Here is a 17,852-nt window from a genome sequence, read left to right on the forward strand (position 1 = left end):
TGGCGGCAAAAGATTTGCTGCACTGGACAGACAAGGCAGTACGGGCATTCATTAAAATCAAGCAACTGATAGCTGGGTCAGCGTCATTGGGGTTTCCAGATTACAGTAAGACCTTTATACAGACTGTAAATTGCAAGCAGGGATTTATGACATCTGTTTTAATGCAAATGTATGGAGATAAGTTAAGACCATTGGCATTTTACTCTAGCAAATTAGACTCAGTAGCACGAGCATTACCACACTGTGTGCAAGCAGTAATTGCAGCCGCTTTGGCGGTACAAGCATCTGCCACATTGGTATTGTTCCATGATCTTACGTTAAACGTCCCGCACTCCGTAGCAGTCATCCTTCTGCAGGACAAGTTAACATTTCTGTCACCTAGCAGACATTTATCTTGTATGACTATGCTGTTATCACAGCCACACATGACAATTGAGAGATGCACTACCTTAAATCCAGCGACATTGCTACCCGTTGCTGAAGACGGTATCCCGCATGTATGCTTAGATCTCATACATTCTAAAGTTCTACCAAGACCGGATCTTAAAGATCAACCCTTACTACATGCGGACTGGACACTGTTTGTAGATGGGTCGGCACGCAAAACAGAAACAGGCACCATGCAGGTAGGGTATGCAGTTACTACTGCAACTCAGATAATAGAGGCAAGACCACTCCCCGGGAACTTATCCGCTCAAGCAGCGGAATTGATTGCTGTGACAAGGGCATGTCTCCTGTCGGAGGACAGGAATGTCACTATCTATACGGATAGTCAATATGCTTTCTCTACGGTACATGTGTTTGCTCAGCAATGGAAAAATAGGGGGATGGTTACAACCTCGGGAAAAGATATCATGCACAAAGAACTAATCCTTGAATTACTACAAGCCGTCCAACGGCCACGGGGTTTGGCCATCTGTAAATGCGCTGCTCATACCCATGCTAAGGACCCGGTATCACTTGGTAATGCCCTAGCAGACAAAGCAGCCAAAGAGGCAGCTATGTCCAGTACCTTTTCACTTGAAACCACACCTACAGAATTACAACCAACAGATAAGTTTGATTTACAAACCTTACAAGTCATGCAGGAACTTAGCAAAGTACAGGAAAAACAACGCTGGACTAGGTATGGTGTTAGACAGAACAAAGGAATCTATGTGGGACCAGATAATAAATATGTTTTGCCTACTAATCTTTTTAGGTATGCAGCACTAGTCGTGCATGGCCCTTCCCATCTGGGCCCTGCAGCTATGGTTAGAATTATCCACCTTACCTTTTGGACCAAGGGTTTCATTGCATATGCAAAACGTTTTTGTCTATCCTGCATAGTATGTGCTAAATACCACGGGGGAGGGGTCAGAGTTGCTCCGGCATCATTTCCAACACCCCCCTATCCATTTCATACAATATGTATGGACTTCATCGAATTGACCCCGGCACAACTAAAGAAGTTTATGTTAGTGATAGTAGATGCATTTACTAAGTGGGTTGAGGCTTTTCCGGTGACACTTCTGGATGCTCAAACAGTGGCTAAAATTTTGGTCAATCACATCGTCCCGCACTTTGGACTACCTACACGCATCTACTCTGACAACGGCACGCATTTTGTCAATCAGATCATTCAGAAACTGTCTACAGTTTTCCAAATTGAATTGAAACACCATTGTGCCTACCACCCACAGTCAGCAGGGTTGGTGGAATGCCACAACGGCATTCTAAAGGGCAAGTTAAGGAAACTCATGGCCGAGACACATCAGTCTTGGATTACCTGTCTACCTCTAGCCCTCCTTTCCATGCGGACAACTCCCACCTCAAAAGGAGTCACCCCATTTGAGTTATTGTACGGGAGACCTTATTACGTCCCACAGTGGCAAAACTTGTTGCCTGTGGAACGTGAGGGGGGTGAGGAGATAGCAGAGTACATGAGGAAAATGCTGACCAGTACTAACAGTTGTTTAACGAATGATTGTTTTTCAGGTTCAAGAGACGACAAAATCATGGAAATTAGACCCGGCGACTGGATCTGGGTCAAGATCGTTAAAAGAAAAAATTGGGCATCCCCCAAATGGGAGGGCCCCTACCAGGTGTTGATTGCAACTCCAACGGCAGTTTGGATTAAAGAAAGGTCCTCATGGATCCACCTAACGCATTGTAAAACTGTAAAACATTTTAAGTTAGATAAAAAATTGAATTCCCCTGAGGAACAAACAAACAGCAGTAACCATGAAGGACAATAATGAGAATAAGAGAAAATGGTTCTATTGCAATATTTTATTGTTTATAACTATTGTGATTGTAATATTTCTGTTTTGGCCATTTCTGTTTTTTAATGAAGCTAGCCATTCAAAAAGAGACAAACACACCAGCTGGCATCCAAACTTTAATACATATCAAGCAATTAAATATGCATATGCATCCTCAATGAATGTCTCAAATTGTTGGGTATGTACTGCAATACCTACTGTACATAGTGGCTTAATGTTAGGGACAGCCCCTCTGGGAACAAATGATACTTGGAATAATTTGTTGCTTGAAACCACAGAAGTACCACTGAGAGACAAGGTGGCGCTGCCTCTTCTGGGGCGCCAAAACGGAACAGTGTGTTTTCAAAAGATTGGAAAAGTTAAGGTGGGGCTGAGCCAATGTAATTTGACAATAGTTCATAATTGTACCCTAGAAGGGCAGTGTGAGACCAAGTTTGAAGCTATAAAAAAAGACATCAATGTAAATGATACTAGTTTTGTTGAAAAAATGCTGTATGTATATGGCCTGTTATTTAAGGGGCTAAAGCCAAATGGGAGTTATGAATTTGCAACCAATAGCACCATCAAAACGAATTATTCTTATTTTATTTGTGGTAGGAAAGCATATAAATGGTTACCATATGGCTGGTCAGGAAGTTGTTTTTTGGGATATCTGATACCAGCTATCAGACACGTAAATGCATTACCTCAAGGTAAAATACGAAATGCACGTTCTCTTAATAAACCTATTAATCCCGTAGGTAACATTGATGCGTCATGGATTTATCACCATGACTTGGCACACGTCAGCAGCAAAGGACTCTCACATATGGACCTAGGCGATGATGTAATTGCTTGGGCTGGTATTTTGCCAGCATATGGGACAGTAAAATCCATCTGGGAACTGAGAAAACTGTCAAAACTGTTAGAGACTCTGAGTAATGCGACATTTTCAGCGCTAGAATTGGTGACGGATGAATTAACGGCGATGAGAACAGTAGTGTTGCAGAACCATATGGCGCTCGATTTCACCCTGGTGGCGAAAGGAGGTACTTGCACTCTCATACACGAGGAGTGCTGCTCGTTCATTCCTGATAACGAGCATGCGATTCAGAGCCATCTTGAAATAATTCAACAAGTTTCTGAACTGACTAAACCTGGTCCAAACCCCTTGACTGACTTTTTCCAAAACCTGTTTGGAAACTGGGGTTCTGTGTTGATGAACATTTTAATTGCTGTATGTGTTGGTGCAGTCATATTTTTGCTGCTTGGCTGCTGTTGCATACCATGTATCAAAATGATAATATCGAAGGTTATCTCTGCCAATGCTACAAAAGCATATTTCTCTGATTATGAGAAGGTATACAATGTATCTGGGATTGTGTAAAATAAACAGTATACAAAATGTTGTAAGGGGGGAAATGTGGAAAAATACTGAAGTTCAACATATTTTGTATTCTGTATATAAAGGGTTAAGCAGAAAAATGTTCACTGCGTGCAAACTGAAATGTTCTGGAAAATGTTGATCACTGAGGAATGCAGAAGTTAATCTTAAACTGCTGATAAGAAAGTTAATGGTGCAAGAATAACTGTGGTACTGGCTGGTAAAAACAAGTAATCAAACTATCACTTCTAATGAATGTTCTCTGTGCTACGTGTATGTACGTGCAGGAGGGTCTATATAAGCAGAACTCAAAGTACAAGTAGCCAGACTGCTGGCATACTACTATCATGTAGCAGGTCTCCATGCATGTAAAATAAAGCTGTTTTACTTGCTTACAAGAACTTGGTGTGATTCTTCCAGAATATGTTAGAAGAGTAAAATCTTTCGACATTAAGCATACAACAAGAATTGCAGATGTACTAAGAGCATTTAACAGTTTAAGTGTTCGATGGTTAGCACATTATTAGCAGTGCCTAAAAATAGCCCCTCACATGTATTTATTAGCACCTTATTAGCAGTTATTAGTAACGTTAGATAACATGACAATGGTATCAATGAAAACCATTTGTCTGTAACACACATTACTAATCTTCAGGGATGAATTACACCCACCTTACTGTTAACCACAGTAAGAATTTCGCAGACCCTCGGACTGGCGCACATACTAATGCCGTGGAGGCCATGTGGTCCCGATGCAAAAAACAATTGAGACAGATGAATGGCACTCTCCAACACATGTTGGACAGCCATTTGGATGAGTTCCTGTGGCGCGAGAAATACAGCAGACAAGATGATGACTTGTTCCTCTGCCTACTTGCATATATAAAACAGTACCAGGATTTGCATGAAGAGGACCTGGGTGGCCGTAAAGTGATGGTGCAATAACTTGAAATGGTGATTTTTAACTTCTGATGTATTTTGTAATGGTGCAATAATGTGTGAGGTGATGGTGCAATAACTGGCAATTTTAATTGATTTACTGCTACTACTACTATTGAATGTTAAATTTACGTTAAATAAATTGATGCTTTTATTTCAAATACTACGTTACATAAATTGCGTTATGAAAGGTGATTTTAACTGGCGTTTACGTTAAATAAATTGATGCTTTTATTTCAAATACTACGTTACATAAATTGCGTTATGAAAGGTGATTTAACTTGCGTTTATTTAAAATACTATTGAATGTTACAATTACGTTACATAAATTGCGTTTGGAAACAGTGATTTTAACTTCTGCTGTACTGCGTTTCAATTGAATTGAATGTATTTTCAACATTTACCTTAAATAAATTGCGTTAATTTCAAATACAAGTGATTTTTTTTTATCCTACAATTACGTTAAATGCCTTTCCGTGTCAGGGTAACTAGGAGGCGGGCTTTGCTAATGTGTTTACACGTCATTGTGAGTCTAGGAGGCGTGTCCTGGGCGGGGTTTGCTACTGCGCATCCTGCGAGGTACTTCACTGGGAGATTACCCAATTTTCTTGTCCTAAGCGATATGAAACCAGAACAAATTGCTACCTAATAGTAAATAGATCTTACTTGAGTCCACTAACCCATACACAAATAAATATAGGTTAGTTTAAAACAAACTACACGAATAACAATATTAACGCTCCTTTTCTAACTACCTCTGCCTGTATCTTTGCGCGCGTTTATACTTCAGCCCGGGTCATACTTAACGTGAAAAGAAAATACGTGCCCTATTTGAAACACGCTGACGTTTGTATTTCAAGAGACGTAACTAAAGTAACATCGTTTTATGTACGTTGTTAGCCTAAACATAGCTCTCGATTGTCGCCCGTTTTTATTCAAATGTTTGTTTTTTGCATTGTCTATTTTCATTTATTTTCTAATCCTGGAGAAGGTGGTGGATTAGCTTAATACATTCAACAAATAAAGACAATAATTAGAGTTTTAGACTTCTTTTATTTCAAGAAGTAGTGCATGTTAATTCATATTCTAACAACTTTTCAAGTTACTAATATTATTTTTTTAATATTCCTAATTATTGTTGGGTTTGACTGATAGTGGAGATGAGGTTGGATACTACACCTAGCATACGAGGACTGACTGACGTCCAATGTGTTCTTTTTACAGATGCGCTATAAGCGTGGCGTATTTTCGTGAATATGGACAATGACTGTTATAGTTAGTCGCCATCTTTAATTTCAAGGTTTTGTGGAGCTAGTTGTGTCTGCAGAAGGTGCGACAGAAATGTCTAGTACTTTGAACTTTAGGTGGTGAGCGTTTTGTCGGCGTTAGTTTATATGGCCCTTGTGGTGCTTCTTTAAGATAAATCGTTGTATGCTTATACTGATATTGAAAACGAAACTTTGAGTTGGTAGGTACTCGGACTTTTAAAGAAATACACGTAGATGGTGGTTAAGGATCCTCGAAGTGTCTTTGGAAGTCATCATTTTCGTTTTGACACAAGACGAGAAATATTAATCTCTTGAGACAAAGGGATAGAAATGTTGGATCCCGGTGTTTTTATTTGTAGTGTTTGTTGCTAATGTATGTAATGGAGACAACGTGGTTGATGGCTTTTGGGTTTTCTGTTAATACTTTTTGATTATGAAAACGGGACTGTTAAGATTATTAGCCTTTTGTGGTCCAAAGAAGTATTCTGTCTTTTGTACAGAGAGAGATAATTGATTAGTAATTAAGTAGATCGTCTTGGAGACGTTTAAGGCCTATGTAGAAGCAAGGCGTAGATTTTAATACGAAGAGGCCTTGTGCGGAGAAAAGAGAAAGGTGCTAGGGTATGTGTTGTAGTTAGCAGATGGTAGTTTCGTGGTTTGTGCAAGTCGTATGTGAAATTTTTGCTACGAACATGTAAATGAGAGATGTTTAAGAGAGTGTCATGGTACTAAAATATGTAAGATATGTTGGAAAGAATCAGTTGTACTAGGCGCGTAGCATTGGCGATTTATTTGAGAAATCTGTTGATAGTTTCAAGAGCGGTATTCTTAGGGAACGTGGATGCGATCTATATCCATATTGGCAAGGTGGCGGGTCGCTGAGAATACTTTAAAATGGAGAGCGGGAAGTCTGGAGAATTTAGGAGGTAATTAGTTTTTACGGAGCCGTCAGCGATGTGCGAAAGGAAGACTATATCGTTTTGCTTGTATTCTGCTATTGGCGTCTTTTTTGTTTGAATCAGGAGAACCTTACTTTTGCTTTACTATTTGGTAACGTATAGGCAGCACAATTTGAGAACCTATTGCGTACGGTTTTGTAATTGGGAAATATTAGGAAATGCACGTAATTTTGTGTAGACACTCTCCACCGCTTTGGTGAAGAGACAAATATACATACAGTTTTGTGATTTACGTGGCGCTCGTTTGGAATGTAAAATTGATTGAATTGTAGTATTGTTTGTCTATTTTGGTAGTATGTATCAGAAGTAGTCGTATTAGTCGACTGGTTTAGCCCTACTGGACAGAGAGAGTGTGCTTCAAAGAGGACCCAAGATAACTTCAGAATTTATACTGTTGAAACGGGAGTATTCAGATTATGGACAAGGGTTATTAGTTGAGTGCTCGGTATGTAATGTGATATGAGTTAAGTGGTTGGTCATAGTAGAGTACTGAGATTCGAATGGCATACTATGGAGAAGGTTGTATGTGTATTTGCGCATACCTCTCAGCTGGCTAGTTTCTTGTCTATTTTTGGTTTGTTCCTCATAAAATTTATAGTTAACTGGCAAATCATTGAGGGTTGAAGTCTATACTAAATGATAGACATTTTAGTTTCAGACTATGTTTTTCAGAAAATATATAATTGAACTTCGTCATTGTCAGTCTTCTAAGTTTATAGGAGCAATATTTAAAAACCTGTCTCCACTTTTGGGGCTTTGCCCCCCCCAATTTTTATCTGGCTGTGTCCAGATTTCTTGTGCTTAGAGGTATGTTAGATGGACACTGAGGAACTTAACATATGCAAGCTAAGTGTTTGGCGGCCGTATATGAAGGAAGAAACCGAGAACGTTGAGAGTTTATGAAGGGGGTGGGGGGTGGCGGCGGCATATGTGATATATAGATGGTTAATAGTGAGGGGAAAATCGTGGACGAACAAGGAGAACGTTTATAGGAAAGTTTTGTTTAATTTTACGTATAAGGAAATTTAAAAGAATTTTTTGGGTAAGATTGAAAGTGTGGAGTGGTAAGAGTAGGGGTGAATCACATGAGCTTAGTTTAAACGTCTGATAATGGTGAGGAGAAAATCATGGACAAGAACTAGAGCGTTTATAGGAAGGTTTTGCTTAGTTTTGTTTATAAGGAGATCTAAGAGATAACTGTGATACCTTTTTTGGTTTAGGTACAGTTTATAAGGAGATCTAAGAGATAATTGTGATACCTTTTTTGGTTTAGGTACAGACGTTAAACACTCAGGCTTATGAAAAGAGCAAGATTGGGTATCCATCAGTTAGTTTTGCACAGGTATGGTAGAAAGTGGCTAGGAGACTTTTATTGCCTGCTTCATCAAATAAAGGTTGTTATTGGGTTATTCTAAAGGTATCTGTAGTGTAGTAAATCAGGAGAAAGTTGAGTAGTGATACTTGGAATTGTGAATTACTATTGCTAGGTAGAGAAGCAAGAGTGTGATGTGCGTTTGTGAATTAACTTGTGGAAGATTATCTGAGTAACATTAATTACAGTTCAAGTACATCAAATGCATCTTTGTTAGATAGTTGTGCTGTCGATTTTGTAGTGTGTAGCTTTTGGAATATGGTTTTTATTAAGGCTACTGGTAGCTGCTCTGCTGTAAAACAGCCTGGATAAGAGTCTATTTAGAGGAAGGTATGGGACCATATTTATTTTCTGAGAAGCATCAAGCTGCTGATGTGTACCATGGGCTGTAGCTGGCACGATTCAACAAGTTTTTGCTGACTGTGATGATACCCAGGTGTTTGGGGCTGGTCTGTTTTAGGAAAGGGATTATTTACTATAATTGGAGTAGAGTTGAACTTGTTTTGGGACCAAATGTCATAATTTTTATGGTCTTTTAACTTGATAATTGGGTTGGAGTTTGATTTGTTGTGGTAGTTGGACTTGTACCTCTAGAGTTTGTGGTAGGGAGTTGGTTTGAATTCTGAGTATAAAATGTATATGGCAGTGAATTTCACTTTTTTGGAATCTTTTGTAAGGTGCAGATGTTTTGTGGTAGCCATGATTTCCTCACAGTGGAAATGTTTCTTAGTTGATTCTTTTCTGGGTAAGTGGGTTTTACACAGGTAATTCAGTGACTAAGAGAAGGCCATACAAGTATTCCCAGTAGTGACCCTTTGCTAGCCAGAGCACTGTAACACATGAAAGTGATCACAGGATAAAATATTATAAAAGTACAAACACTTTGCAGCAATCTCTATCCTATTTCAGTTTTTGCCTTGTATGCACTTTTAAAAAATGTATATAAACGCCTCGCATGAAGATGTGTATAAATGCCTCGCACGTCCATGTATGTAAGAGGGACTGCCACCCCTGCTACGTTTTAATGTGTGCTGTTGTGTTTAGTGAAAACTTATGCTTTTTACAGACTTGGCTGGGGTTTGCCAGTCGTTTTTAATGTGCTTGGGTGAACAGTTATGGTTATTTACAAGTAATTACATTAAGTAGAATTAAAGCAGTATGAAGTGCATGTATGTGGTGCTGGTTTACACTCCTTTCACCTGCAACACCTCTTTAAAATGTGTGTAGTAATTTAAGTGGCTTCACCTTTAAGTGTTACTCTAACACTAGGTAGACCTCTATTGGGGTTGGGGGTGGAAGGGGAGACTTGGGTATTTTTTTTTGGTGAATTAATGAAAATTACTTAAACAGAGTTTAAAACTGTTGATCAATAATACTGATCAAAGGCAGTTCCTCCTGCTGCAATGGTATTGACAGCCTCCTCTGCCCGTGCCCTATAAGCTTTGGTGGTGGGGGCTGCTTCTGTTCTGACATGCACACTAATTAGCTGTATAGTTACACTATAGTTCCATCTAGTAAGAATTTTTTTTTAAGCTAGTTTGTACGTATAATATTGCAGTGACTGAATTAAAATTTATGGTTTGTGGCATCTCTGTACAAGACAGTTTATTGTGATTAGTCCATCACACTTCTGTGTGATAATCCTGTATGTAACACTTAAGTGTGAAGGGTGTTGTAGTAAATTTATTTTGACTGCCTGCAGGAGACTAACTTAACAGGTGCCGGAATCATAAACTAAAACTGAATGCCCAAAAATGTATTTTATCCTTTAGAAGTTCTCCCACCCAGGGAGCTACCACATTAACAATATGCCCCTAGGAGCTGCCCAGTTCGGGATTTGGGAACTTCTGTGGACAGTGACCTAACCTAACTTTTGACTGACTTATGTCTGTTGTAAGAAAGTTTCTATACAGTGCAGCTTATACATAAAGGGACTGAGTCTACCTACAGGGATGTCATTGTCTGTCTTAATGCAACCTTTAATAGGCCAGTTATTGACTGTAATGTTCCCTTTGACGTGCATCTGTCCAGACACATGCAACTGGAATGACTACTTTGTTAAAATAAAAAAGTATGCAAGGCTTAAATATGTTCTACATGGACAGCTTCAAAGCCCTGTCACTACACTCCGTGTCTCGCAGACTGCTATGAGGTGACCTGCGACTGTTGTGCAAGGCATTATCTGACCCAATGGTGGATTTATTGCACTTAAGATCAAATGGTATCAGAAAATACTGGTTGGGGGGTCTAAACCCGTTTTGCATCATCAACAGTGGTTTGGAGGGACAGGTATATCTTTGAGGATATCTCTGCTCAGGAACAGACTCTCCCTATCCACATAAAGCAGAGTTCATCAACTTAGATATTTTGATGTAAGCCAGGAAATATACCCCAGGGCTGCCTTCATAGCACTAATGGACTGATGCAGATGTTAAATGCTTTATTCCTTAATTTTTCTGCGATCTGATCCCAGTTATTCTCATTAGCATTGTTTTACCTTGTCTGTCCCTTGATTGATTGTCACTCTGTAAACCAATATGATAGGTTAGTTTGAGCCCAAAAAGTAAAATTGACTAGGCTTAAAATGGCCTGCAAGAGCAGCTAGCCTAATACTTACATGTGCACCTGTAATATTTAGAAGTGTTTAAAAACATGTTGGGTGTAATTTTTTATGTACTTTCGAGCTGATTTTTGCTTAGTTGGGGGGTGGGTTTGAAGCCCAACTCCCAAGTATTTTAATTACAAAAAAAATGATGCCGCATGAATACTATTTTTTTTTCCAAATTTGCAGGCATTGAGTTACATCTCTCAACCACATTGTATGACTTGAGTTAACATCTTAACACACATTTTGGGAGATATGTAAGCATTTCCTTATATTTCTTTACTGTACAGAGCAGTGGCATTGCCTCTGAATTAGAGCATGACAGTGGTGAGTGCAGGTCACTGTGGAACAGCAGCAAAAGTAAAAACAAAGCTGTCCAGTACCTTACTGTACAACAGCTGTAAGTGTAAAAGTATGGCAGTGCTAAGTGCTTTATGGCATTCAGAACTGTAAAAAGATAAATAAAAACGTCATGGTAGTAGTTGCCTGTTAACCTTACACCCTGCTGAATGCAACTTATGATCAGACAGATTCAATCACAACAGTTTTATAGCACATGGGGTGCCGTGATTGTGCTTGAGATTTTTTCCATGGTGGAGCAGACTGTTGCCTACTACTAGTGTCTCTCCTCAATCTCAGATGCTGTAGGTCACCCAGGTATTCATCTGTCCTTTGTCAGAATATTCAGCAGTCAGTGACCAGCACTGAGCAGAGTTGGGAAGCAAAAAGTGTTTAATATGCTTTAAAAGCTCTGTACTTCATGATTCCTTTCTATGGGTGGCCATTGTGGTGCAGCGGTTAGTGTTGTTGCCTCACAGCAAGAGGTTCTCCGGTTCGATTCTTGGCTGGGGTGCCTTCTGTACGGAGTCTGCATGTCTTCCTGTGGTTGTGTGGGTTTCCTCCCACATACTAAAGACATGTTGTAGGTGGATTGGACACTCTAAATTGGCCCTAGGCATGAGTGTGTGCATGTGTGTGCCTTCCGTGGAAGGTTGGGCGTTAGGCTGGCAACTCAACACTGTTAAACTCCACTGCCAATCATGAGTGGACATGTGATCCGCTGTAGCGACCCTTAACTGGGAAAAGCCGAAAGAGGACTACTTCCGGACTCCTTTCTATGGTGGCCAGTCTGTGTGGTAGCGCTGAATGTTTTATGGCTTTAATGGCCAGTATTTGTGGGAGAAAATCATACTGGGGGGGGGGGCTCGCTCTAAATAAAAACCTGCAAACGCATCAGAGACCTCCTAAGCAGACACCCAAACAACCTGCACCTCCTGTCACAAACCAGACTACACACAAAACAAAATCAGTGTGCTGCACAATCACAGCCTGTAGGGTGAAATAACATACTTAACACTAGTAATAGGTGACTCTAGTCAGGCACACTGATGTCCCACTCACTAGGCTGGACAAGTCTAAGCCCGTCGGGAGCCTGAATCCACCACATAATACAAGCACTTTGGTCACTCCAGAAGTACAAATATGACGCTCATTGTTCATGTTGGTGTGAATGACCTGAGATTTACTTCCCTGGACTACATGATGAAGAGAGACATGGAAGAGCTCTCTAGCATCCTGCCCTCACCAAGAATACCTCTGTGTAAAGAAAAAAATGATCAGTTTCAACAATTGGCTAAGCTTCTGGTGTCATTCGAAGGGGATCCAGTGTCTGTCAGCCTTGGCCGACATGCTTGACAAGCTGCATTGCTTCACAAGAGACTGCTTGCACATGTCACCCCTAGGCTTTCGAATACTGGCCAAGGCTCTTGCTGCCCCCATAGTGCCTTTTTTAGGCAAGGCTCAAAAGTCAAACCCACCTCCGTAAACAGCACAATTAACAAAAAACTGGGGGTTATGCTACTGAACGCCAGGAGGTTAAATCTTAAAATGCACGCACTCGAAGCACTCCTCAGTATGGAGAACGTCGACATCTGTGCAGTAACTGAAACCTGGTCCAAGGCTCCAGATAGCACCCTAGCGCTACTGGGCTACAATTCATACCACACGTTTCGGCCACAGAAAACGGACCGAAACACACAAGGAGAGGGTGTATCCTTATTCATCAAGGATACCTACATGTCCAGGTTAATGGTGCAGCATGATACCTCTGAGGTCATCCATGTGCAACTAACATTTGGCAAAATTGCAGTGCAAATTGTGGCCTGCTATAGATCACCTTCCAGGACCACCACTCCACCTTTCTGGAGACACTGGAAAACATGAAGGTCCTACCGTACCCCCTGATATTGGGCGATTTCAATTACCCTACCATTAACTTAGAAAACTACTCGAGTACAAACTCTCAGGCTCAGCGCTTCCTGGAATTTATCCTCTCAAATGCTCTGGATCAGCTGGTAAACTCCCCTGCCAGAGGTGAAAACATATTGGACCTGCTCATCACCAACATGGGCGACAGGTGTTCAATGTCAATCCGTCACTGGTTAGATCAGACCGTAAACTAATCACTCTGGATGTCCACATCCCACCACCATCCCCCGCTAAGGAAACCACAGTAAAAATAACTTTTCTAAAGCAAATTTCACCTTACTTAAGACAAAGGCGGTAAGTTTCACAACCCCCCACGTTAAAGGATAACGCTGCCCAAGATGCAGAAACCTTTACAAATGCACTCTGAGCACCTACAAGGATGCATGTGTCGTGCCATCCATAACAAAACCAAGACTCACTTTTTTTCTAAGAGAAGGAAACCAGTCTGGTGGACCCCTGCCATAAACAGGCTTTACAATAGAAGGAGAAAACTAGTTGAGAAAAAAAGCAAATCCCAAGAAGGAAAGACATCCCTGATCAGTATCAGCAAGCAACTAAGGTTCCTCATAAAATCATCCAAGGCTAACTTTGAAAGAAAAATAGCCAAGGATTCAAACGATAACCACAAAGCCTTTTTTAGCTATGTTAAGAATCTAAGTGGCAACTCGCAGATATGCACTGAACTAGTGCAAAATAGCACAAAATGTACTGAACCTACTGATATTGCCAACATCCTGGCAGACGGATTCAGTGCAAACTTCACCCCCAAAAGGGCCCACAACAATACTGGAAAAGTGTAGTGTCCCGGAAATCAGACGCACAGGTGAAAATAGTCCTTTCAAAAGCCAAAAACGCAGTGTCAATGGGGCCAGATGGTGTCCCAGGCTGCGTCTTGCACGAACTAACCCCCCACCTACACACATTGTTCAACCTCACCCTCTCCACAGGCTACGTTCCCATAGAATGGCACACAGCAATGGTTATTTCACTTCATAAAGGAGGGACCACAACTGACCCTGGTAACGATCGCTCCATATGCCGGACTAGCCTGGTCTGCAAGACTGGAACTCATCATCATGGAACTCCTTAAAGACATTGGGAGCCTCCAAACACTTGATCCGACCCAGTTCGGCTTTAAGGGCATACCATGCCTACTAAACCTGCTTGACTGTTTCGAGAGAGTCACCAAGGCCATAGACGAGGGAAAGGTGGCTCACACAGCGTACCTTGACCTCGCCAAGGCTTTCAACGCCATTCTCCACTACTGTTACAGAAAAACTCACCAGCCTGAGCATAAACCCCTACTTCACGAGGTGGGTTGCCAACTGGCTTACAGACAGAACTCGCATGGTAAGAATAGTGGGCTCCAGGTCTGACTCTAAACCAGTCACAAGTGGTGTCCCGCAAGGCTCGGTCTTGGGACCCCTACTGTTCGGCATATACTTAGAAGTACAGGCAAACACAGGATGACTATGGTTAACCAAGTTCGCCGATGACTGCTAACTGGGAGCCATGATTAACACTCTGGCTGACATTGACATCCTCCAAAAGGGCCTTACTGAGACGGACACCAGGTGTCAAATTCATGGCCTCAAGCTAAATGCAAAAAAATGCATAGTCATCCCTTTTGGGAAAAACAAAACACCCACGAATTACCATATAGGTGGCAGCCCTCTTAATACAGAAGAGGTAATAAGAGATCTGGGGACCCAGGTAGGTGGTAATCTCTCCTTTGACAAACCTCAAACATATGTCCTATGCAGCCCGACTGAAAAAACTCCGGCTATACTCAGTCGTATATCACTTGCTCAGAGGTGATATCTGCCTGACTTACAAAGCCATGTCCAACTCAGAATTGATGGACATGCTCCACCTAAAGAAGTCCAAGTCACTACGAGCCACGTACTCTAGTGAGCTAAACCTCGCCGCAACAATAAATAGAACATGCTGGAGAGAGAGATTACTGTCACAGAGACTCCCCATGCTTTGGAACAAAATTCCAAACTACATTAAGCAGAGCCTCTCACTAACACTCTTCAAGAGAAATCATGAGTGGATGGGTAACAGAAAATACACCTCTGGGATCACTTCATTGGCTCTGCTTGACAAATCAGTTAATCAGTGGGGTGGCGAAAGCTGACACACTCTGGCTAGGCTTATAAATGCCCATGGGCAGATAGTATTATGTTCATAGGTAGGTACTAGGCTATTTGCAAGTCAGTTTTTTGCGATATGCATAACTAAAGCTTGAGAAATTGTCCTAGGCCGATCATAGATTAATATTTCCTGTTAATGCACTCAAAACAATTTCTAATCATTTTGTGGTTATTTCCTCTTGGTAGGTATTTCTTTGACACAATAGTGACGGTATTTATGAATTCCATAAATAAAGGCATAACCTAATTTTTCCAATTATTTGTAGTAATTTTCTTGGTTGTTAGGATCAAGAGAAGTAGGAGTTGAGACCTTGGTACAAATCCAGGAGTTGCAGCATTAAATAACAAAAGTTTAGTTAATGTAAAGGTATTGGACCGTGATGCTTGCAGGAAATATTGACCCCCCCCCCCAAAAAAAAAGGTTGTAAAACATTGCGGCCGTAAACCATATGCTGCTACTTCCTTTTTGTATATTATTTCGGTTCTGTGTGGTAAGTGGTCTAGGTACACATTTTCACAAGAAAAATCTCCAGAATATAGAAATTTTTTTTTTGATGACTGGCTATTGTAGTTAAGATGCTCCCCAGTGCCCGTCTTTGATATGAAACTTGGAGTTAATTATTTTACATAGATTGGGCAAGTATGATTTTCTGCCTCACTATTTGTTTCAGGGTTGTTTAGGAAGTCAGGAATTGGGTGAGTATTTGTAATTGTTTAATGGGATCATAGGAAGTTACTGGACTAATGGCTCTAGGGCTCTTACAAGCCTAGGCAAGTTTTACCATTATTTCCATGAGCAGCACCTAATGCCTGTGTCCAAGAGGGACCCAGGCGGAACCCCTTGGGTGAAGTTAGTTATTCATTCAGGCGTCCAGATTGTGTTTGAAGAGGGCCATTGAGATGCTGTATTTGATATGAAGTGAGTGTCCATTTCAAAGGTTAACCTCTGGGAGATAAATCTGCCCCGCCAGCAGGTTCTATTGATGTCTATTACCAGGTTAAGCGAGTAACCCATTTGACTTATGGATATGCCACATTTCCAGTAAAGCAGGGTCCAACATTGCCTTGTATGCAAGGCAGAGATTGCCTCTGAGTAGTCTGTATGAAACGGAGTGAAGTGGCAGTGATTTCAGACGATCCCCATAGAACAGATGCTGAAGACCTTGAATTTTCCTTGTGGGGAAGCTTTGTGGTTTCTCCAGTTATTGCAGGTGCTTGGAAGGGTACATACCAAAAGGGCCATTGTTGACCTGAGAGAAGAGTACAGGGAGATTAACTTTTTTTGGAGGAAATGCCCGCTAGTTATGATCTGAGCAATATAGAATGCCCTTATCACTGTGGAGATATTGCTGTCAACTTGTGTGCCCAGCTCTCTCACTGCCGAGCATGTACTTAGGGTGTTGCTATTGATGTGGTAGTTCGTAGGAACATCGCTCTTCTCGAGAAGGATGATACTTTATTTTCTTGCAGTGAGTTTAAGGACATGACTTTGGCACCAATCACTTCTTGTTTGTGTAAGACCCTATTGCAGGATGTTGACATCACATCATTTGGAGATTCTTTGACCGCTCCCAGTTTGCAGTCATCAGCAAACTTTGTCAGCTACAGACCTTTAGTTTTTGCTTGTACTTTGGGGAAATGGATTCCAAACAGTAGAGGTCCCAGGACTAATCCCTGTGGAACACCACTGGTTACAGGTCTGCTGTTGGAGGTGGATTTCCCTATTTTGACTATATATGTTCTATTAGTGAGCCAGTTAGCAACCCATCTAACGATGTAAGGGTTGATACATAGCTGGGTGAGTTTGTCAATGATGCCTGAGTGGGGGATAATGTCAAAAGCCTTGTTTGGAGTCTTAAGTAGGCTGTATGCACAGCTTTCCCCTCGTCCAAGAACTTTGCGACTGCCTCGAAGAAGTCCACCAGGTTAAACGGGCATGATCTCCCTTTGAGAAATCCAAACTGAGTAGTTAAAGTTTTGGAGATTATCTATGTCTTTGTTGATAAGGTCCATAATGATTTGCCCCGTGGCCTTTCCGATAAGGCTAGTCAAACTAATACGTCTGTAGTTCCTGGGGTCAATGGAAGCACCACCTTTGTGCAAGGGAGTAACTGTGGTTGTTTTCCATTCAGCTGGGATGAAGCCGTTGCTTAGATTATGATTGAAGAGTACCGACGTGTTAAAAGTTCTTGTTGGAGCCCGTGTAGGACGCAACTATGGGTTTTATCAGGTCCCATAGATGCTGTGTTTGGCATTAGAGGGGGAGTTTACAATGTGCTGTTTAGAGGTACAAGGTAGGGGGAAGGTGGTGTGGATGTTATGGGGTACATGTGGGGACAGAGGTGTGAAGTTTTCACAACATGTTGCCAACAGGTTAGCTACGTCCACAGGCTCGGTATATGTGGTATGATTACCAGTTCAATACACATCTGTCCCTTTTGTTTTAGGTTACGGGTGTAACGAAAGAACGTCTTATGGTTGTCCTTAGTTGAGGAAGCTAGTTTGGATTAGTAGTTTGCTTTAGAGGACTTCACAAGAAGTCTTGTTTGCTTGTTTAAGCTAAGAAAGTGTTTCTAATTTAGGGCTTGCTCCCTCTTACTCTTAGATAGCAATTTGTTCCTCTTATTGTAAAGCCTGTTAGTGACAGTTGTCCACCAG

At 41.2% G+C, this 17,852-nt stretch overlaps 1 protein-coding gene across 1 annotated transcript in view; it reads left to right on the forward strand.

Annotated features, from left to right (window-relative positions):
* Window positions 1-5,866: 5,866 nt before the first annotated feature.
* Window positions 5,867-17,852, forward strand: part of LOC122798423 (RNA-binding protein 12B-like) — a 225,671-nt gene continuing 213,685 nt past the window's right edge. Inside the window, exon 1 of the mRNA XM_044067343.1 lies at window positions 5,867-6,034. The gene's annotated coding sequence lies outside the window, so the exon portion shown is untranslated. The remainder of the gene's footprint in view (window positions 6,035-17,852) is intronic.

Source organism: Protopterus annectens, chromosome 3.part1 (assembly GCF_019279795.1).
Source record: "Protopterus annectens isolate FY-2018-M chromosome 3.part1, PAN1.0, whole genome shotgun sequence".
In the NCBI taxonomy this organism is placed as follows: domain Eukaryota; kingdom Metazoa; phylum Chordata; order Ceratodontiformes; family Protopteridae; genus Protopterus; species Protopterus annectens.